The following is a 23281-nucleotide window of genomic DNA, read 5'->3' as shown; positions in this document are numbered from 1 at the left end:
AAGGATCTGTTACTGTGGAGTGTTTTTCAGTAGAGTCAATTTTGCATTAGATAAGCAGACCAGGTGTTTATTAGATAATGAAACAATAATGAAATAATAAAATAATGAATTAGAGAGCTTGTCTCTGCAGTAGGGATTTTTTTTTTGTGAATGCACTCCACTAGCTAACAAGGTAAGAAATGTAAGCAAAATAATGGATCTGACAGATGTGACTAATGAAAAAGATAACCGTTTACAATTAAATGTGGTGTAACTGTATTGATGATCTAATTGTGAACTACGCAACATTGGATATTGTGTATATTGTGCAATTCATGACACTGCAGCTAGGAATGAGAGCTTAACAGAAAGAACAATATTTTAGTTAGGTACAGGTCACATAATGCTGCATCATTGAATCTATACATTATCTGAAAACTTCTATTTGTGTTCTGAGGAATTATGAGCTTACTGGCACAAAGAAAAGTAATTTTACTGATTAACTGATAACTGTGGTGCTAGACTGATGTGAATATTCAGACAGGTCAACCATTTGGTAACATTTTGTGATTTTTGTGAGGATTTAATTATCTGATTGAATAAGAGTAGGGCTCATAGTTCAGTAGATAAGTGGGGTGATGATTTGGTACAACTTCTGTCTCCTTAATTTTGGGTTGAATAGTAATTAAGTTACGTGACGGCGACTCTATGGGAACAGGATACGAATAGTGATGTATGTAATAGACTGTTCTCACTAATATGTGCACATACATATATTTTGACAATTATCATACACATGCACACAGTACAAGGTATAAGAACAGACTGAATCAACATTGTGGCTCTGATGAGTGATCCAAGGATAAAGGATGTCTATGGTTGATATGAGCTACCAACGCCACATCTCTATACTTTTTTCATAACATAATGATTAATAAGTGTATGTCAAACTTCTTGAGTTTTTGGTATTTTGCAAATGGAAAAGAAAGCCATATCTTTCAAGTTTAACCAGTTTTGGACAGAGTTATGACTTTGAGTAATGTTTTGTAGTGTAATGTGCACTTGATTTTAAAATTTTTCTAGACCACACCTTTCATACTATAGTTAAATTTAGTGCTAATTATTGTAATGTTATGAGAACTATGCAATGTATATATTTATGAAATAATGCCTATCAATTTCAGTGTTAAACAGTTTATCTTAGACTTCAGTTAGAAGTAGAAAGAAAGTGTACCTAAGTAGGGTATTTTGTCTGATTTTTTCATCTACTATGGTGGAAGAGAACCACCTCCAAGGGATCTGAAAGCAGTGCATTTCCTTACTAACTCCCACTTCAGCCTGTTGAAAGCATTAACAACTTTATGACGAAATGAGTGGAAGCTCATTGAAAAAGTGAGTGTTTGTGAAAATTACTAAACATTGAGCAAGTAAAATTTTTTGTCGAAACATGAACTGCAATGGGCAGTGTAATTTAACTTCTTTGCCACCCATGACGAATAATTTTTTGTTAAGCAAGACAGTACTTGCATAAAATGATGTGTATCTTTAAATGTTACCTTTGCTTACCCTAAAAGAACATCACTTATGATGAAAATGCAAAATTTTGTTAAAAGTATAAACTGTGGATCTTTTCTGACATTGTACAATGCACTGTATGTAAATATTTGTACAGGGATTTCCATATGGCCAGTTCACATGAGTATAAATTTGAAAAAAACATATGTATTTCAGTTTTGATAAGAATTCTTATGTATTTTTTTGTGCAGATTTCAAACCCAATTTCTGGTGTCACTTGTGGTCATTATATTGCCTAGTTAGCAATTTCCTATATCTGGTCAATCCAATGAGCAGGCGATGTGACAAACCAAGGTGGGCTATTTTTACTTCCCATCTTGTTTTGCCATCTGCCTCCTTAAAATTCATTTTTTTCACTTCCAACGTATTACCATTAACATACATGAATATAATGTGCATTTTCATTAAAGGGAAAGGTTGGCCCTCAGTTTTAAAGAATATAACACAACATCTAATTTTTGCTTAGTTTTAGGTATGTAATTGATTTTCTAATTTATTTCTACTATGCCTAGTTAGAATCTAATGTTACAGGATGAAATCTGTGATTGTTTCATAACTTAAATTCTATTGTTAGTGTATAAACAAATATAAATTCTATACTAATTATAAACATTTGGAAGACAAAATACTAGTCATCTTAGAGTATCTATTTGAAAACATGTTAGCAAAACCAGCCCTTCATTAATTCCAAAGAAATTAACAGTGTTGTCAAAAGTGTTGTTTGCATACTTATATTTGTTAATTTCGTGATTTAAACAAATATTTCGTACTAACTCTTGTAGTAGAAGAAACTGTTAAAAAGAATAAATGTTTCAATGTATTCAGTTAATCAAATGAGTTACATTTTAATTGTAATTACTGTAAATTAAACTGCAAACAATGTGTAGTTTCAGCATCTGTTATTGTGATGATTTATAAGGGCCCAATTTTTGGTCCGGAGACAGTCTGTCCAAGGCCAAGTTTCAGACGAGGAACTTGGGTTGGTTAGAAGGACAACAATACATCAACTTAACAGTGAAATAAGTGTTAAACTAATAGACCATGTGTTGAACCAATGACAGTGTCAGTTCTACATATACCTGATTATTCCGAAAGAACTGTGAATCATGTGGTTATGTTTTTACTGCTCATTGATGTTCAACAGGAAACTCCTGTAGCTGTATGTGGATGTTCGTCTGCTGACTATTAATGAGGCCTATGGGAAGTTAGAGCAATAGTGCACTGGCCATATGTAACTCTGTATTAGGCATGGGAGGGGGGGAGGGGGGGAATGGGGAGGAGGTTGTGAAAAGTGAAAGTAAAAGACTGTGAAATGCAACTGTGCATCTGTCGGCTACGTCATTTACAACAGACAGTACTGCATGTCCACCCCTATTTTTTCAGCCAGTACATCAACAGTGAAGACAACAAACAAAGAACTGCTACACATGGGTGAATCTTTTTGCTTTACACTGACTGCTGCCATGATCCATCTATCAGAGTCTTTCCTAGAACTTTCAGTAGCCAGCTCTCTGATGAAACCCAGTCTACTGACCTCAGACTTTCACCTTTGATGCTTCATGGAGCTGCCACCGGACTTCTGGTGGAAGTTGGTCTCTGCCAGAGGAGACCTCATGCCTCTCATTATATGGCACATCATAGTGTTCATGCAAAAACAAACAATTAGTGTACAGTATGAGACATTTACTGTGACTCTAGTAATGGCAATACAGTCTACTGTGAGAGGCAGTGCATTGGACTAACTGGCTCTCACCTACTTCAAGACAGAGACTTGACTGAGAACTGTTTTTTGAGTTTGTGAAGTTAAGCTCCTAAGAAGGATATTGGAAGGTTTACATTCTTTTCAATAAACTCATTATTCCAGTCTACCTAAATTTACCATGTTTAACATTATGTTTGGGCCATAGCACTTATTTCTGTAATGTCACCTGAATCCATACAGTGACTGAAATACTAAGCACACAGTCACACTTAGTTGTCTTCATGCATGTATTTTTCTATTTCAGTGTCAGGTCTGCATGCAAATCAAAAATGGAAATTTTAAAGCATGGCACACTTCTTGAGTTATACAAACTGTCAGCAGGAGTGCCCCAGGAAAGTGTGGTTGGAGTGCTCTTGTTTTCTATACACATAAATGAACAGATGCATGGGGTCAGCAGTAATCTGCTATTCCTTGCTGATGAAGCTGTAGTGTACGGGAAAGTGTCACTGTGTTGAGTGACTGTAGGTGGATACAGCATACTTGGACAGAATTTCTATTTGGTGTGACTAATGGCAGCTTGCTCAAAATGAAGAAAAATGTAAGTTAATGCAGATGAGTAAGAAAAAGAATTCTGTGATGTTTAGTTATTTTACATGTATGTGTAAGTCTGTTATAAAATATAGTGCATGGTGTCTGAGAATCTGAAGGGCCTGATAAAAGGATGGAAGAGTGGAAGTCCATGCCACATTTGCATAGAAGAGGATGGGTCAGATCAGGGATTTACAGGTGTGAAGGATTGTGGAAGGATGCAATCTCCATGTGTGGCCAGTTAGTAGTTTAGTGATTTTAGTCTATTGTGGTGTTTCTGTTGAATGGTGAATAGATTGGTCTTCCAGCGGTACTCGTGTGAAGAGTGAGGTGACGTCACCTCACTCTTCACACGAGTACTGCTGGAAGACTCCCTAGCGCTGCTCGAAACACGCTTTAGTGAGGACACAATAAAGCTGTTCCGGCATGTGTTAACAAACACCTACTTCAAGTGTGGAGGCAAATTTTATGAACAAGTGGATGGTGTAGCCATGGGGTCCCCCTTAGCTCCAGGCATCGCTAATCTTTACATGGAGCACTTTGAAGACATAGCTCTGGACACCACCCCATTGAAACCTAAAGCCTTCTACAGATATGTGGATGACACTTTTGTCGTGTGGCCACATGGCAGAGAGAACCTGCAAGACTTCCTGCGACATCTCAACAGCATACACAGCAACATACAATTCACCATGGAGGTGGAAGAAAACGGAAGCTTGCCCTTCCTTGACATTCTAATCAAGAGGCACCCTGATGGCACCTTGGGTCACACTGTGTATAGGAAGAAGACACATACGGATTTATACCTTCATTCACAGAGTTGCCACCACCCAGCACAACGCAACTCAGTGCTTAACACACTTGTGCACAGGGCCAAGTCTATCTGTGATGATGACAGCCTACCTGCAGAGTTGCAACACCTAAGGAAGACCTTCCGCAGCAACGGTTATAATGAGACGCAAATCTCGCGCGCCCTACACAAGAGCAGGAAGGTAGACACACCAGAAGAAGAAGATGAGACCAGATGCCTGGCATTTCTACCATACGCGGGACCGCCAACAGCCAAGATTGCCCGCATTCTGGAGAAACACAACATCAAGACAATTTTTCATGCCCCAAGTAAAATTAAGGACATACTTGGCTCAGTCAAAGACCACCTAGGACTGCAGACTCCGGGCGTATACAGTATTGAATGTGAATGTGGTACGAAATACATCGGACAAACGCATCGCTGCATCACGCAGAGGCGCTCAGAACACATTAGAAATGTACGCCTTGGTCAGACAGAAAAATCGGCGGTAGCGGAACATAGCCTTAACGAAGGACACACCTTCCTCTTTGAGGGTACGAAGAAGCTGTGTGACGCTAAAGGATTTTGGGATTCAGTTTTCAAAGAGGCTGTAGAAATTCGGTTGAACAGCAACCTGATCAATCGAGACACTGGTTTCCAACTTAGTACAGCTTGGAATCCCGCAATAACTAAAATTAGAAGAGAACGCTCCGGCACGAAGACAGTAGCGGCCACAGACGTATTAGGAACCGGCAGGGACTCGACGCCCGGTCCGCGCCGCGAACCCTCCACCACTGGCGCGGCGGCCGATTCCGCAGGTACCTGATTGGTCGGCGCCCGGAATCAGTCACTGGTCCAGGAGCCTTTATAGGACCGCGCAACACAGCATCTCGACACTTCGCTTGAAGATGATGGGTACGAAACCCTTCGAAACGTTGCGAGAAGACGACGCCTTTACTCGGCTGATCACCCGAGAAGATTTCACGAATGGAATACGCCGAGAAAGTCTCAAATCACATTTATGTAAAACCCAATCAAGCATGGCCAGATGGAGAGGAACACACACTGCTCTCCCTGAATCAGAGTCCCGTGCATTAAGACTGGTGTAGCCACCTGACCCGTTACATGATTGGAAGGGGAATTACATAATAAACATTCCGACTGAAAGACGCACAAGAAGTAAATCAGTGATGTAACTGCAACATGAAAATTTGATATAAAACACTTGTGAAGAAGTAAAAATACATGAACACATTATATAATACTGTTTAAACATGTAACACATCAACACGCAAAAACATGTTGACACTACACCTATCACAACTAATCTAGCACCAGATCCATTCTCTGACAAAGTATATTGCACTAAATTTGAAAAAGAGAGATCAGAAAATCAATGGCATGAACATTCTTTTGCCAAGACAAACACAGCATAGGTGGTTGATCAGTTAACAGAATCAAAAGAACTCAACAACAAATGAGGACCTAGTATTCCTGTAACCTCACATATTCATTTAAATTGTAGAAACACCTCTCAAAAAGAAATGATTTTAGCTCTGTGACAAAAGCCACTTCGTTCTCCATGTATGTGGGCAGTGGATTGTAAGTAGTGACACAAAACTGGCTGATATACCTTTGAGTAAAAGTTGTTCCTACTTGTTCTATATGGAGGGACCCACAATTGTGAGTACTGTAACTTTAGTAATCATGGTTAGGTTACCAGTCACAAAGACTAGCTCTTTTCATTGACACACATTTTTGTATATGTAGAGGGAGGGTACAGTACTCAAACAGAACTTTTAAAATAAGGGCTTCAATCAACCACAGCATAGCTATGTGGTAAGATTTGAATAGTCTTATTCAGTAATGCAAAAGTTTCCTTTACTTTAATTGACTATTAATTTTACCGCAAAAACTATTCTGAAAGATAAAAGAATCAGAAAGTAACAAAAATAAGACATTTTAGCATCCTCTGAGGATCAAACTTCACAAAATAATTCTCAGAGCAAAGCTTGCAGAACTGAGTCCCTGGATAGTTCAGTTAAATGGTCTTTCCAGTTTGACTTGATCAACATACATTGTTAAAAGTTTTGTCCATTGTATCATTTCCAAATAGTTTCTGATGATTACCAGTTGGAGATCTTGGATTTGTTGATTCATCTTTCCAAATTTAATAAAATTTGTCTTCTTCATATTAAAGGTCATCCTGTTGTCATTGAACCACGAATGGGTGGACTTCAGGACTTGATCACTTGTTGTGGACAGAGATTCCTTGATATTTCTCACTATCATACTACTGTCATCTGTGAACAACATGTTATCTGTAGTTTCTGAGATGTGTATCTCATTTATGTAAATGAAGAAAAGATGGGGGCCTAACACTCTACCTTGCCATACATCTATTTTTACTCTCTTTGCAATAGCTATGAATCTGATTTTATCATTAGAATGAGCAAATGCGGGTTCCACAATATGTACTTTTTCTACAAATATAATTGAAACCATTTGTTTTCTATACCTTTCACTCCCATTGCTTCCAAATTATCTGAAAGAATTATATGACAGAGTATGAAAAGCGTTAGAAAGGACTAAATTAACTTGCATGACACTTTTGCTAATAACCAAAATTCTAGCTACTTCATATGTGTAATCCATTATGATTGTTTATGGGTTTCTGAAATGGATAATCCAGTATGGAATGTAACAATATTATGAGAAGCATAGTTGCTAGTAACCATAAAGTGGAGATGCTGAGTTGCAGATAGGCACAACACACTTCCCAGCAGATTTGTGTGTGTGTGTGTGTGTGTGTTAGTGTGTGTGTGTTAGTGTGTGTGTATGTGTGTGTGTGTGTGTGTGTGTGTGTGTGTGTGTGTGTGTGTGTGTGTGTGTGTGTGTTCTGTCAATGACGAAGACCTTGTTGGCTGAAAGCTCATTTTATGGTCTTCTACCTGTTTGAAAGCCGTGTTGATTATTATTCAGCAGACTATGGTCATCTACATACTTGATTGGTTGTTTCATTAATTTCTCAATTACTTCAGAGACTATTGCAGACATAAATGTAGATCACAAAATTCTTTGCCTCATGTGCTCAAAAATTATTTTCCAGAGAGGTTCACCCTTGTCATATGCTACGCACTAAGAATTGTCAATGTTGCTTTAGTATACATTGTATGTGGAAGGTTAGTACAGAACCTTTCAAAATTAAGTGTAAGCAATAAACAGTAATAATTGTCTGTAGCATAATTAATTTTTAACAACTTATTAGAAGGATTTTGCACCATGGAAAAAGAGTCATATTTTAAATCTAAAGTTGAACAGCTTATCAGTGTATCAGAATGAACATATTTCTCTTTGTCAGTGTTGATGATATAGTCTTTGTTGTGTCTGAAACACTAGTAAACATGTTTGTACACATAATGCCAATATTTCTATTGCAAGTACGGTAAATATTTTTTATAAAAAGTGTTAAGTCATGAGACAGTATTTGGTTGTCCATAGATGTTATGGACCCCAAACTGTCACAGAGTGGTTATAATGTCAAAAAAAATCTGAACATTTATTGTTGTCGTTACCAGGCTGCAATTTTGACATGAAGAAAACTACTTCAAAATACGTTTGTGATAAAAATCCTCTTTAATAAGAGAAAACAATAAAATGAAGTTCAGGAACATAACTGGAAGGCTATTACAATGGTGTTATTTTAGTGTGCTGAATCATTGCTAATGAACTACAGACCTGAGGTGTGAAAATGTTATTGTTTGCTGTTATTACAGGATCAGTCATGATAATGTCCCAAGAAAATGAATGTATGTAAGAGCTGGTAACAATCCAGTCACTTCCTGCATATAAAATTAGGTGCAAAATGAGTAAATAATGTTACTTCAGAAATAGCTGTATTACTGTAGAATGCATAGGACAATAACAATACCAAACTTGAATTGTACTTGCTATACCAATTAAGTCAGTATTGGGCATTCTGTTTCTCAGACAAAAAACATGGTGGATGCATGACTTATCCATTTAAATATTATACCATTAGACCCACAGATATTATCATATGATTACATTTAACAGAAACATTTCCATTGTTAAACTACATTTCATTGAAAATAAATCTATTTATTGCACAGAACATTTGAAATATTTATGTTCCTAAAGACTTTGTGACTAACTAATGTTAAATTCTAGGGAAAACAACTTTTAAAGTGAAACTTCCTGGCAGATTAAAACTGTGTGCCGGACCGAGACTCGAACTCGGGACCTTTGCTTTTCGCGGGCAAGTGCTCTACGAACTGAGCTACCCAAGCACGACTCATGCCCCATCCTCACACATTTACTTCTGCCAGTAACTCGTCTCCTACCTTCCAGACTTTACAGAAGCTCTCCTGCGAACCTCGCAGCTTGGGTAGCTCAGTTGGTAGAGCACTTGCCCGCGAAAGCCAAAGGTCCCGAGTTCGCGTCTCAGTCCGGCACACAGTTTTAATCTGCCAGGAAGTTTCATATCAGCACACACTCCACTGCAGAGTGAAAATCTCATTCTGGAAACTTTTAAAGTGTCAGATTTTTACATGTCCATTCATACTATGGTCTGTAAATCTGCAAAATAAATTTTTAAGATAATCTGTCAAATACTGATTGTATGAAGATTGTTAAACAATCTAATTGCATATTCATCTACATTTATGGTAAATGTTTTATATCTGACACATTTTTAAGAATGAGCGAAATGCTACTGAAAATTCATCACACTGTAACATGTCTCATTGTCTTGAACACTTACTATCTTGTTGTTCAAGTGGCATCAAAAGAGGGCATTCACTATCTTATTTTTACTCAAGTTTATATCTAATGCCTCTGTGACACAACTCACATTATACAGCAGTGAAGAAAACCTACAGTACTACAACCATGGCACTCATACATTCATTAACTCATGGTGATAATGTAAATTCTAGCCCACTTATTAAACATCCCATTTTCCATTTTTAGTGCTCTTGCACTTCCAAGCATTATGTAGAATTCTTTGCATACCCATTCATAAAGAGGTGTTTCCTTATTAACATAATCTGAGATTGCCGCAGAGACTGCAATGATAGGAGCATGGTTGAACTGTGGCTAATATGTGAAGCTACTGGAAAGTATAATAATACTTGAATGTATTCAAACAAGTTATATTTTCAATAAAACCAGTGTGTGCCTTAGGATTGTCTTAGAACAAACTCACCTCACTGATAAATTAGGATATTTAATAGAGCCATTTTGGAAATTTTGCTGTAGCATGAAAATTCCTTAGGACTCTCTGAAAATCCTACAGCTCAGGAAAATTAGATCTGCTAGTTGCTACACTAATAATTACACCATGTAGATGATTAGTTTCTCAAATTGTTTCACTCTGAAGCTGTATTCTCATTGCAGTAAAATTAATGTTAATTTCTAAATTTGATGGCTACTTTATAACAGACCAGAAAAAATGTTTTACATGCATTTACAAATCAAGACTCAAAATTCCTAATGTATGTATCATTCAATAAAACAACTGTCATTTAATGAATTGATAGTAGTCCTGTTGTCATAATAAAATCTAGAACATCTTCATTGTGACAGTGAACCCATCAGCAACAAAGTATTTTCAAGGATGTGGACAGGACAAGGGAAGTAATCAGACACAATTTTGCAAAAGATGTATGCTATAAAGAATAGTGAAAATCCACATGATGATAATATGAATAACAGACTGCTCTCTTGGCAAACAGGTTGTCAGCATTTTATCATCTCACCATAGGAATATCAAATACGTTCATATTTACAAAGAGAGCTGCTGATTATTTTTTGATATTTATGCCTGTAATTAGAAACAGTTTTGACAACTGTTGTTTGTTTACTACGTATTAAACTTGTTACAGTACTTATTTTGTGTATATGTAAAAGTAAGGAAATATCCTATTATATTGAACGAGGAGTTGCAACCATACTGAAGTTCATGGTGGCTACTGTATAAGTTGCTCACTATTACCTAGTGTAAGAAGCAGTTACGTGAATGGGGTTTCTTTCATAATTCATGGCATATGTATTGCTTACTTTAAGTGAAATGTGTTATTAAAAGTTTACTATATACACTTGATGGCTAATAAAGTGTTCTTCAGATTTGTAGCGCTAAGTTGTGCTTGTGATGCTAGATAGGGGATACTAAAAAGTATAATCAGATCTCATAGTTTTGCTGCAAAAAGAAAGCACATTAGTTTGTTGGTTGATATGTGGGAAGGAACCAAACAGAATGGTCATCAGTCCCACATTAGTTTGTAATGAACTCCATGATAGTAGAGTACAGTTTAAGGTGCACTTATAATAACAACTACCACTAATTATTGTTTTTTTTCTCTCTTACTTAAAACACATAACCTCCATATGGTTGAAACCCATGTGAATAAGACTGGTCATTTAAATGACATGCAATTAGAGATCTTAATGAATATTATAAGAACAAAAGGTGTAAAAATAGACACACTATGTAACACTCCCCTGTCATAGTCTACTGTAATTCTGCAGATGAGTGACACTAATATGTCTGTTACAGTCACATCAGAAATATATTGAGTAAATTTTTCTATGTGTAAAATGTACAAGGAAACATTTTCCCCGTGAAGAACTGGGGTAAAATAAATTCTTGCCTTGCTGTCACTTGTCTTAAAAATTGAAGCAAACAATGACATGTAGCTGGTTCAAAGATTTTTTATTACTACTTTTATTAGAACAGTAGTACAAACTAGTAATTATCCTTTCTTACACAGTAGGTGGATTATTAGCATGAACTACTGGACAGTTTCTGTATCAAACATCTGACAATGGGGGATTGTCTTATCAAAACTAGCTACATATTTTGAATAAAGTACCATTTAAAACAGAAGAAAAACAAAAGAAACTGGCTGCAGTTGTTCAAATAATACCTAGAAAAGTACATTATAATTTCAGAGAAATAACAAACAACATTGTTTGATTATAGACAGCTCTATGTGAGAGAATGCAGGATGCCCATTGCTAACCAGATGAATACTTATTATGCAGCTACATCTGGAAATTTCTAGCTTCTGTTTTACTGTGTAGTAGGTAAGACACAGTTTTCCTCTCTTCTATACATTCCGTATAATGCTGATGTATATGATGTTCAATGATAACTGCAATTGTTACACAAATTGTCTTTCATCCACCATCGAGAAAATCCATGAAAGTGAGTTCTTAGGCTCATTTAGCTAAAACCGAGTGCTGACAGTTTCCAATTTCCAGTGGTGTTAGTGGATCTCACACACTGTCACATTCATATTTTTTGTGTTATGATATAATTTATCCCGAGGGCATGCAGCTTTACTGTATGGTTAAATGATGATGGCGTCCTCTTGAGTAACATTTTCTGGAGGTAAAATAGTTCCCCATACAGATCTCCAGGTGCGGACTACTCAGGAGGACATTGTTATCAGGAGAAAGAAAACTGGCATTCTATGGGTCAGAGCGTGGAGTGTCAGATCCCTTAATTGGGCAGGTAGGTTAGAAAATTTAAAACAGGAAATGGATAGGTTTAAGTTAGTTATAGTGGGAATTAGTGACGTTTGGTGGTAGGAGGAACAAGACTTCTGGTCAGGTGAATACAGGGTTATAAATACAAAATCAAATGGGGGTATTGCAGGAGTTGGTTTAATAATGAATAAAAAAATGGGAATGAGGCTAAGCTACCTGGTATAATTTTGCACAGAGCATAACTTAATCATAGCTAACACTTGGTTCAAGAGTCATCAAAGACGGTTGTATACATGGAAGAAGCCTGGAGATATTGTGATGGTTTCAGATAGATTATAGAAAGGTAAGACAGAGATTTAGGAACCAGGTTTTAAATTTTAAGACATTTCCAGGGGCAGATGTGGACTCTGACCACAATCTATTGGTTATGAACTGTAGATTAAAACTGAAGAAACTGCAAAAAAGTGGGAATTTAAGGAGATAGGACCTGGATAAACTGACAGTTGTAGAGAGTTTCAGGGAGAGCATTAGGGAATGATTGACAAGAATGGGGGAAAGAAATACAGTAGAAGAAGAATGGGTAGCTTTGAGAGATGAAATTGTGAAAGCAGCAGAGGATCAAGTGGGTAAAAAGATGAGGGCTAATACAAATCCTTGAGTAACAGAAGACATTCTGAATTTAACTGATGAAAGGCGGAAATACAAAAATACAGTAAATGAAGCAGGCAAAAAGGAATACAAACGTCTCAAAAATGAGATCAACAGGAAGTGCAAAATGTCTAAGCAGGGATGGCTAGAGGACAAATGTAAGGATGTAGGGGCATATATCACTAGGGGTAAGATAGATACCACCTACAGGAAAGTTAAAGAGACCATTGGAGAAAAGAGAACCACTTGCATGAATACCAAGAGCTCAGATAGAAACCCAGTTCTAAGCAAAGAAGGGAAAGCAGAAAGGTGGAAGGAGTTTATACAGGGTCTATACAAGGGCAATGTTCTTGAGGACAATATTATGGAAATGGAAGAGGATGTAGATGAAGATGAAATGGGAGATATGATACTGTGTGAAGAGTTTGCCAGAGCACTGACGGACCTAAGTCGAAACTAGACCCCGGCAGTAGACAACATTCCATTATAAGTACTGATAGCTTTGGGAGAGCCAGACCTAACACAACTATACCATCTGGTGAGCAAGATGTATGAGGCAGGCGAAATACCCTCAGACTTCAAGAAGAAAATAATAATTCCAATCCCAAGGAAAGCCGGTGTTGACAGATGTGAAAATTACCAAACTATCAGTTTAATAAGTCACAGCTGCAAAATACTAACACGAATTCTTTACAGACGGATGGAAAAACTGGTAGAAGCCAACCTCGGGGAAGACCATTTTGGATTGCGTAGAAATGTTGGAACATATGAGGCAATGAGCTTTTGACAATGTTGACTGGAATACTCTCTTTCACATTCTGAAGGTGACAGGGGTAAAATACAGGGAGCGAAAGGCTGTTTACAATTTGTACAGAAAGCAGATGGCAGTTATAAGAGTCGAGGGCATGAAAGGGAAGCAGTGGTTGGGAAGGGAGTGAGACAGGGTTGTAGCCTCTCCTGATGTTATTCAATCTGTATATTGAACAAGCAGTAAAGGAAACAAAGGAAAAATTCAAAATAAGAATTAAAATCCACAGAGAAGAAATAAAAACTTTGAGGTTCGCCGATGACATTGTAATTCTGCCAAAGACAGCAAAGGATCTGGAAGAGCAGCTGAACGGAATGTACAGTGTTTTGAAAGATGGATATAAGATGAACAGCAACAAAAGCGAAACGAGGATAATGGAATGTAGTGGAATTAAACTGGGCGATGCTGGGGGGATTAGATTAGGAAATGAGATGCTTAAAGTAGTAAATGAGTTTTGCTATTTGGCAAGCAAAATAACTGATGATGGTTGAAGTAGAGAGGATATAAAATGTAGACTGGCAATGGCAAGGAAATTGTTTCTGAAGAAGGAAATTTGTTAACATCGAGTATAGGCTTAAGTGTCAGGAAGTCGTTTCAGGAAGTATTTGTATGTAGTGTAGCCATGTACGGAAGTGAAACGTGGACAATAAATACTTTAGGCAAGAACGGAATAGAAGCTTTCAAAATGTGGTGCTACAGAAAAATGCTGCAGATTATATGGGTAGATCACATAAATAATGAGGAGTTATTGAACAGAATTGGGGAGAAGAGAAATTTGTGGTACAACTTGATTCGAAGAAGGGACTGGTTGGTAGGACATATTCTGAGGCATCAAGGGATCACCAATTTAGTATTTGAGGGCAGCGTGGAGGGTAAAAATCGTAGAGGGAGACCAAGAGATGAATACACTAAACAGATTCATAGGGATGTAGGTTGCAGTAGATAGTGGGAGATGAAGAAGCTTGCACAGGATAGAGTATCATGGAGAGTTGCATCAAACCAGTCTCTGGACTGAAGACCACAACAACCACAACATATTTGGGATTTATAAAATTACTTTGAACAATGAAAGGAACTCCTAATTTCATACTGTCGTACACTCCACAGGCTGCTGAATACCACAAAACCTTGACATTTGAAATTAAGAGTGTACATTAAATGTGTATATTTTTAGTTACATGAATTTCTCAGGTACCAATACTCAGGCAGTGTGTAAAAGGGCTAGCTTGTTTCTAAGGGCCTGACAGTTAGCAGTCCTGTTTGGATATATACTTGTTTTGACTTTTAAGCTTCAACATAAAACCCTATTTGAGACTTAACTGGGAGTGCTTGTGAATCCTACGCATTTATCTAAGCCATTATGTTCATGTAGACATCCCAATAGGTCTCTGATGTGCCAAATAAAAAGTCAAGTACTTGTTGGAATGTGGTGTAATGCTCTGAATTTAATGGTCTTACTGTTTTACTGACAGTAAACATTAATGACATAAATGGAAGTCCACACAGAAGAGTCAGAGTAGACCTAAAATGTTGGTCCCCACTGTAGGAGGTATTACTGAGTTGTGTATACACATTTCTGATATACGGTAAGGTCATAATATAGAAGTACAACATAGTTTAAATAAGAGAGAGAAAGTATTCTAAGGTTTCTGTTTACTGGAAATGACTAATCAGTCTCTGTCAAAGTGACATATCAAAAAGAAAGAAAGGAGAAGAAGAACTACACCGAAAACATTTTTTACGTATAATTCTTAGACTTCACTTTGGATTGTAGCAATGATTCAAAAGTATTAATTTGCCTCTTATCGCTGAGAAATGCAATACTCAGCATGCTAGCATATGTGTAAACAGATCCTCTGTAAAAGAAAAATTTGGTATTTCCAATCTCTATGCTGTCTTAGGGAGGCAACAAATGCTTCAGGTTTCCTGTATGTAAGATACTGAAAATTTACCATCCAATTCATGTGGTTTGAATTGCCCTATAGAAGCAAAATGAATAGAAAATAGACGTTTCATAAGAGATTTAACATTAAAACTGAACTTTTGGCTGAATACAAGCAGTCCAAACCAGAGGTTGTAGCAATGACAAAAAAGAATAAATAAGAATTCAGAATTATTGAAAGTCAATGAAATATGATGACCACCAGATACATAGGAGATTGTTAACAACATTAATTCACAGATGTTTACGTGAGAATGAATTTCAGTGTCAATACAAGCAGGTGAAAAACCTTATTTGATGCAAAAAAAAAATAAAGTGGCAGAAAAAATGTTTGGATAGAAAAGAAGGTGAGAAGGATGAAGGGTAGATAAAATAATCCATAACAGAGGCAATAAAAATGAAAGAAATTGGTCAAAGCCTAGTGTATAAATGAGAGCAGGAAGTACACTGTAATCCATTGAAGAAGTGATTTGTGCAGCATCTTAAATGTTGTTGAGAGAGTATGTTCTAGAAGGCATACCAAAAGTACACATGAGAGAAGCTTTTCAACAATGTCCTGATAAAAGTGCAGTATAAAAAAACTTTAAAATAATTTGGTGAGTTGACACATCAGAACATAACCAAATTACATTTAAATGTACACATATGCATCAACTCACTAACCATCTCATATTAACATGGTTTGTTGCAGATTACAAGCTACCAGTGTATGATAATGGGACAAATGGTCCTGTGTAACCATATAATATAAAATTATATATAAAAACAAAGATGAGGTGACTTACCGAACAAAAGCGCAGGCAGGTCGATAGACACACAAACAAACACAAACATACACACAAAATTCAAGCTTTCGCAACAAACTGTTGCCTCATCAGGAAAGAGGGAAGGAGAGGGGAAGACGAAAGGAAGTGGGTTTTAAAGGAGAGGGTAAGGAGTCATTCCAATCCCGGGAGCGGAAAGACTTACCTTAGGGGGAAAAAAGGACAGGTATACACTCGCACACACGCACATATCCATCCACACATACAGACACGGTCTGCTTGTGTCTGTATGTATTTGTACATTTTTAGTTTACTTTTGTCTGTTTACTTTTGGCTATCTGCTATCACATGCTATCAAACTCTTGCAAGACCATCTAACCTTTCCCCAGTCTCTTTTTTTTTTCATGTACCTTTTCCTATTTTCTATGGACTATTAAAATGTTCTCAGATAATAGAGTAATGCACATTACAAAGATTTCAGGTTTCCGTCCAGTTCATAGAAGAGTAACAATACTTCACAGGTTTTAGCTACTGTTACATGACAGCTGACAATGAAATATTTATCCTCTGGTGACAAACAACCATGAAAACAAAGCCTACATTAATTCAGATAAATGAACTGCAAATTCTGTATAAAAAATTTTTCTCTGCGTATTTACAGAATTTTGTTTTTAAAAAAATTACAGGAGATAGTAAAGCAGCCTGCTTACCCCTGGTATTATTCATGTGCCCTTTACCTAACAGTTAATTAATGATTTACCTAGTTATGAGTCTTATTGATTATATTTACACTATGGGAACAAAAATTTCCGGACACCCGCAAAAACATATGTTTTTCATATTAGGTGCCTTGTGCAGCCACCTACTGCCAGGTGCTACATATCAGTGACCTCAGTAGTCATTAGAGGTTCTGAGAGAGCGGAATGGTGTGCTCCGTGGAAGTTACGGACTTTGAACGTGGTCAGGTGATTGGGTGTCACACGTCTTTATGCAAGATTTCCACCCTCCTAAACACCCCTAGGTCCATTGTTTCCAATGTCGTAGTGAAGTGGAAATGTAAAGGGACAGGTACAGCACAAAGCATACAGGATGACCTTGGCTGTTGACTGGCAGAGACCGCCGACAGTTGAAGAGGGTCACAACATGTAATAGGCAGACATATATCCAGACCATCACACAGGAATTCCGAACTGCATCAGGATCCACTGCATGTACAATGACATTTAGGCGGGAGGTGACAAAACTTGGATTTCATGGTTGAGCGGCTGCTCATAAGCCACACATCACGCCGGTAAATGCCAAACAACACCTCACTTGTTGTATGGAGCATAAACATTGGATGATTGCACGGTGGAAAACTGTTGTTTGGAGTGATGAATCATGGTACATAATGTAGTGATACGACGGCAGGTTGTGGGTATGGTGAATGCCCAGTGAATGTCATTTACGAGCATGTGTAATGCCAGCAGTGAAATTCGGATGTGGTGGTGTTATGGTGTGGTCGTGTTTTTCATGGAGGGAGCTTGCAACCCTTGTTAGGCACTATCACAGCACATGCCTACATTACTGTTTTAAGCACCTTCTTGCTTCCCACTTTTGAAGAACAATTTGGGTGTGGCAATTGCAACCTTCAACATGATCAAGCACCTGTTCATAATGCACAGCCTGTGGCAAAGTGATTACATGACAATGACATCCCTGTAATAGACTTGCCGTAATTGAGTCCTGACCTGAATCCTATACAACACCTTTGGCATATTTTGGAATGCAAGGCCTCACTGACTGACATCCATAGCTACATCCACAGCCTGTTAGAGCAGTTGAGAAGGCAGCTGCGGCTATATGACGTAATGTGGTGTGAGGTACCAATGACAGATGATTGGTTCAGTATGGGTATCATGAGAAAGACGGCCTAAATTGTGGTCCTTCTCCATGATTGGCTGCTGCATTGGGAAGTTGGGCACCAAAATGATAATCTTCTATTAACAATATTTGAAAAATTAAACAGTGTATTTACTTGAATTTCAATTTAAAGCATCTCTTAATAGCATGCTATCATTCCTTTCTTTCATAAGTATTAATAACTAGCAAAATAACAATCAATTGCAAAATGAAAAGACAGATGAAGCAGTACAGTGATATTTAGATTGCACCTAACTTGGATGGTGGGTGAAGTGGTTCAGTTGCAAGATAAGAACTCATTCGGCAGTCTCAGAGGATGGACATGATGTCTACCATGGTATCAGTTAAGACTTAGTTAGCAGTGTCTAGGTTGTAAATCAGAGCTGGTTCGGCAGTGTTGGAAGACAGACATGTTGTCTGCTGTGGTCAAGGTTAGTTGTGACTTTATTAACAATATATGGTTATTTGGACAACAGTTGAGAACAGTCTGATACTAATTATGGAAATATGCAGTTCATTAATTTACTGAAGAATAAAAATCATTTGTGAGTCTAAAATGGAATGTAATTGTGCAGTTTCTTGTGTGGCATCCCATGTGAACAGACAGATGGGAAATTTATCATTTCTAAACTCAGTGGGGGGGATGGAAGCAAATAATAGGCACCTTGAGGTCCTGCAATCTTAGTACAAATGAGATTGGTGACACATCAACTGTTGTATCGCAGATGAGGTATGACGAAGGGAAATATGTTGGTGGGAAAGGGTTTGTCATGCGCACCTATATGTCACCTCTCTCTAACTCTCTCTTTTTCAGCTTGCCGTAAAGAGGATCTTCCCACTGTTATTAATATTCCCAACTGCTTGAACAGATACCTGTAACATATGCATTTCTTTTGTAAAACAATGTGCACTTTCCACTTAAGTTAGATGTTGCCCAAAATATAATCCTTAACAATATCTACAAAAGTTGTATCCAAAATATTATAATTTACAGATTTTTATGTAGTAAAAACTTCTCAGTTATTCTTATGGAATAAATGGGCAAAACTTAAAATTTTAATATCTCTTTTGCACTTTAAGTTTTCATTATTATGTACGCCCAATAACTGAATGTTTTCTACCTTGTTTACAACTCATTTTTAGAACTCTTGTTTGTTTATTGTTTGAAGAACAAATCTATATGAGCAATGTTTTCACAAAGCTTATTACATTGACTACGGCAGCCAAAATCAGTAAACTGCTCCCAGAAGTCGTTAAGAAGTTTGTACAGAGTGTATAGGCGTCTCATTTGTAGTATATCTCTATAAAAAAAAGAGACAGTTCTTTGTTGTAACTGCATCAGTAGTTGTTCACCCTTCATCGTACAAGGTTCATTGACATTTATCAATATCTTTATACAATTTTTCTCATAAAATGGCTAGTAATAAGAGGAAACCGAGTGATATAGAATTTGAACAGTTAGCTAGCATGAACGATTTAGAATGGGAAGAGTTTATGAATGAAATCTTGGGTGGTGGGTCTCCATGAATCATCTTCATTTGAGCATTTAAGTGAAGATTCAGACGCAGACAACAGTGAATGCAATGAACAAGGTGAGCAGGTTGGTCCAGTAGCAGCACTTCAAATAACAGTGACGAGTGTACTGACATTCCTCAAGGTCCACCAGTATTTGTGTTCTATGACGATGTTGCATTGAGATTAGACTCAGAAAGTTCTGGCATCAATGCACCTGTTGATTTATTTTTTTCCCAAAAGAGTCCCCAACATCATTGTTTCAAGAAACAAATCTTTATATGAGCCAGGAAGCAGAAAAATGTGGGAGGAGAAGGTCAACCAGGCTCTCAAGATGGATGTGGATATGAAAGTATTTCTGAGACTGTTGCCTGTAAAGGGATGTTACTGATACCAAAAACACTTTCTACTTTTTAAACAAGTTAATATTATCTCGTCTGTTTTTCTAAAAGAATTTCATATGATTATTTACACAATGTGCTATATTTCAAGCTATAACCCATAAAAAGAAATTACTTTATTTTCATTGTTACAATTGATACATATTAACTCTGCATGCACCGTTAAAATTACTTTCATTTTAGAAACATTAGAAATTACAAAATATCTGGCACACTTCTACTTCCTATTATCAATCGTGCAATTGGATGGCATTTTTTTATTTATTTCTGGATTCTTTTATAAAATAATGGTATAGATTAATAGAAAGTCATTTGTCAAGAAAGTTTGTAAACTTGTTGGAATATTGTTAGTTCTGCAGAATGGATTGGTAGTGGGCATGCTTCTGATGTGATCAAATATATTTTTTATGTTTGGCAATAACAATGTAATTTTCCATTTTGTAGTGGAAATTGAGAAGACAGTGTGATCTAGAAAAATGTGAAAGAAAAAAAATTAACATAAAAACAGGCAATTCTTCAGTAGTTATCATGTCATTTGGAAGCATGAGAACCTATAATGTAAAAAATTTCAGCTTCAAAAATCAGCCACTGGACATGAACAACTGGAGCCCACTATGAGAAAAGAAGATAAGTAAAAAAGTTAATTGTAAATCTTACTCCTCTTGAAGCTTATTAAAAGAATTTATTGTTAAGTCAGTGACAATCAACAAATCAAATGATTTGAGGGAGGGTAGATTACATGACATGCATGGGACCTTATTGCATTTTATGAACAGAATGTTACTGCAGTACACATCCTTTCTACAATGTCACATTCTGTTAGGAGTAGAAACGTATTTCAGCTGTTATTGAGATATCTACGCTTGTCAGACCACTCATTGCAATCTAATGACAAACCCTATAAATTTAGACCAGTTTTATATCATTTCAATAGCATCATGAGCAATAATTACATTCCTGACAAGAATCTCTACATTGACAAATCAATGGCTTTGTGGTCCAGCTGTCTGCTTTTCAGGCAATATATCAGAAATCAGAAACACAAGAATCGTATACAACTTTTTGAACTCTGTGACTCTAATCTTGTTGTTCACAAAATGAAAATATACTGTGGCAAGTCACAGGACAAGGTTGAGATGGGTCATGCATCTGAAGTTGTTTTACTCCTAATGCAAGCTTTCTTGAACAAATGATATGTGCTTTGTATGGATAATTTTATAATTCTGTATCACTTACAAAATTGTTGTTGACTTACAAAACCTATGTGTGTGGAACATTACATAACATCAGGAAGAAGAACCCAAAATTATTACTCATTATGTAATTGAAAAAAAGTTGGTTGATGCGGAAAAGAAAGTACAAAATTTTGTTTTGTAAATGGAAGGACAACAGGGAATTCATGACCATTTCTAATATACAACGTGCCCAAATGGAGGAAGTTCACAATAGAAGTAGTGAAGTTGCCTTGAAATCAGGCATAGTCAGAGAGTACAACAGTGGCATGAAAGGTGTTGATCAGTCAGATCAGATGCTGTTATATTATTCAGCACTGCAAAAAACTACTATACGTCCAAAAACGCTTTCTCTACATGTAGTGCAAATATGTCTGCACAATGTCCAGGGGTTTTATAATCAAACAGCAGGAAGAGTGTCAAGTCTCTAGCTTTTAGAGAAAAAATTATTCAAGCATTGATTAGGGATAGGACGCCAGACATTCCAAAGAAAGTGAAGACTGATGGCAGCTTTCATTATTTAGAGAAAATAAGCTTCAGAGAGAAAAAAAGTGTTGCCAACAAATCCATGTAGAGGTGCACACAACAAAAGAAATGCTATGAATCTTGGTACTTTTGTCGTATTTGTGAAGAAATGCTGGCCTTTTGCGTGGAAGAATGTTTCAAGACATATCATCAATAAAAAACTTTGTTTTAATTACCGCTATTGACACAAAGTATTCATATTACGTCCAAAGCTAAAATAATTGTATGAAGTTTTGTATGTATTTTTCTGTTAGTATTCCAGTTGTGAAAACATAAATTCTGTTCCACCATGCCCAGATGCTTTATTATACTTGTCCCTGATGCCTAAGGCCAGTAAATTGCATGTATTTAATGTTTTATGTTGAAACTCATATCAGTTGCCAGCAGACATGTCGTCAGGTACAAGATAACTTTTAGTTGGCTGTAACCATATTAAAAGTAGCCCATCTTTCCAAAACTATTAAATACTGGAAACACACTTTACTTTGAAGAAAAGATGATTTACACCTTTCAAATACATTTCAAAACTAATAATTTGGTCATGTTACCTTATATTCTTTTGTTTCTTGATAGAGCAACATCATAATTGTAAATTAAATACACAATTTTGATGGATATGATCATGTTTGGCACATACTGTAATTAATATTATTTTTAAACCATGAAGTTGGTCTGTTGTTTGAAACTCATAGGATCAATGTTGGTCAACAGTAATACTTGCATCAGCTAAAAAAAGGGTCAGTTTTGTCCCTTGGTTTAACACATGGTTTCCATCCTTTCAGAGATGTCCGAAAGACCAGACACCATTTTTTGATCCAGCAGCCACTATGTACTAATACACAAAGGAATTACAGACCTAGGCTGTGAGTGGTCACTGACTGAACTCAGTGGGGAATCAGGTACAAATGATCAACTTTCCCCATTGATTTCAATTAATACATGCCTGTAGTGAAGGTCTGTAATTCCTTTGAATATTTATCAGATAAAATGATAGATCATTATTCTAGATCAAGAATAGGTGTTAGCCTTAGTTAAACCTTGAACGCCACTCATTATTATTTACATTGTACAGCGAGTTATTGAGACTTCTTGAATACCTTCAACATCATGGTGTGCCTTACTACTTGTTGTTTCTTAATTAAGAAGTGAAGCAGTCTTGTATTGAACCATGTATACCATAAAAACGTACGTTTTTAATAGAAACTCATTACAGAAATGGTAAAATTCCTTTCATATCGCACAGAAGATGCCAACAGGAAGTATTAAATTAGTTCAAAATTATTTTGTACTCAATTAATGTATAAGTATTTTCCCCAGTGACGCATAAATTCTAAAATATGAACGATTATTGGCTAACTATCCCAATAGTACCTTTGTATGTGCAAGCCTTGAACACTTTAT

Source organism: Schistocerca serialis, chromosome 3 (assembly GCF_023864345.2).
Source record: "Schistocerca serialis cubense isolate TAMUIC-IGC-003099 chromosome 3, iqSchSeri2.2, whole genome shotgun sequence".
In the NCBI taxonomy this organism is placed as follows: Eukaryota; Metazoa; Arthropoda; class Insecta; order Orthoptera; family Acrididae; genus Schistocerca; species Schistocerca serialis.
The sequence above is the reverse complement of the archived record's forward strand: the minus strand, read 5'-3'. Positions refer to the sequence as shown.